The sequence below is a fragment of the Spermophilus citellus genome (genome assembly GCF_964194105.1).
Source record: "Spermophilus citellus genome assembly, chromosome: 3".
Lineage (NCBI taxonomy): Eukaryota > Metazoa > Chordata > Mammalia > Rodentia > Sciuridae > Spermophilus > Spermophilus citellus.
Genome location: NC_138184.1, coordinates 88,981,271 through 88,982,850, shown reverse-complemented (window position 1 = coordinate 88,982,850; position 1,580 = coordinate 88,981,271). Strand labels below are relative to the sequence as shown.

General features: G+C 46.5%; 1 pseudogene across 1 annotated transcript; it reads right to left on the bottom strand.

Moving 5' to 3' along the window:
* Positions 1-824: 824 nt before the first annotated feature.
* LOC308645994 (translocon-associated protein subunit gamma-like) lies at positions 825-1,580 on the bottom strand (annotated as a pseudogene). The gene has a single exon. The product of its transcript is annotated as a translocon-associated protein subunit gamma-like (transcript).

Below are 1,580 nucleotides of genomic sequence, written 5' to 3'. Positions count from 1 at the left end.
CTGCTCAGCCTCTTCCCTCTGCTGACCTTGAGCAGAGCAGGCTTTAAAGTTCTGATCATGTTGCAACTCTGGTATAAAACGGTCAATAGAGGGCTGGGGATATGGCTCAAGCGGTAGCGCACTCGCCTCGCATGCGTGCGGCCCGGGTTCGATCCTCAGCACCACATACCAACAAAGATGTTGTGTCTGCCGAGAACTAAAAATAAATATTAAAAATTCTCTCTCTCTCTCTCTCTCTCTCTCTCTCTCTCTCTCCTCTCTCACTCTCTCTTTAAAAAAAAAAAAAAAAAACGGTCAATAGACCCCACTGCCTCAAAGTAAAATCCAAATTCTTTAACTTGACATTTGAGAACCCTCCTTCCTCCCTTATAACAATAAATCCATATTATCATCATTCACTGAGTGCCTGCCACATGCCAGGCATCAAGCAAAGTTCGCTGCATACATTAGATCAGATGGTCCTCATAGCAACCCTGTGAGGAAGGTCCTATTAACCTTCCCATTGTACAGACAAGCAAACTGAGGCTCAGAGGGGGGCGAGTGAATTTCCCCAGGCCGCTCTGCTAGTGATGGACACAGGAGCACAAGTCTCTGTGCAGAGGCTTTGCTCTATCCTGGGAGCTGCTGAGTCCCCTCATTCTGCTGCCACCACCATCCCTGACTACCCGACCTCTGTGCCAAGCTTGCCCTTTCCACTCAGTCATGGGCCAAAGGAAGTGGCACTTTCTCCAGGATCTTAGTGGGGAAGCACCAGGAGAGCAGAATTTGCCTGCTGCTAGAAGATGACATGGAGATTATTTCTTTCTTTTTTTTTTTTTCCCTTTCAATTCATTTAATTTCAACAATCTGTCAAAAAGAGCCAATAAACAAACACTCAATTACATTCTGTTGCATTTTTTTAAACCCTCAAATTCCAGACTATAAAAACGTCTTGTGTGTCTCCCACCCCGACCACCCTGCTGCTTTTCCACATGCCACAGGCCACCCATCAACACAAAGCCAGGGGGCGAAGCTGACATGTCTACTTGGAACCAGTAGACAGGAGGGCGATGAGTCCTGACGAAGCACTTATGGACAAAATGTAGTTCGCTGTGGGGTTGAAGTTCTTCAGAATGAAGAAGGAGGCAACGATGACCAAGACCAGGAACAGAGTGTTATTATAGAAGATGGAAAACGTTGTAGCTTCATAGTCGGCAACTTCATTCTTCTTCCACAAGATTCTCTCATCCTTCTCCTTTCGAGACATCTTCCTATTATCAGCTTCCGAGAGTTTCCGAGTCACTTCTTTGGAAACAGCATCCTCCCTCTTCTGAGCTACTTTGTGTTTGAGAACAAATTTTACGTTCTTGTATGCAAAGGCTACCAAGTAAGTGCTTACTAGGGTCATCACACTATACAGAACAGCAGACTGAATAAGATCCATATGCCATATTCGCCAATATAACCAGATGGGGATGGCGGACACCATGAAAGCGTTCCCGAAAAAGAGCGCGGACGACTTTGGCCGAGAGATTGCGGCTGAAATCCTGCAGAAGCAGGTCCTCCTCTGACTGCTGCTTGGAGCCACCTTTGGGCGCCAT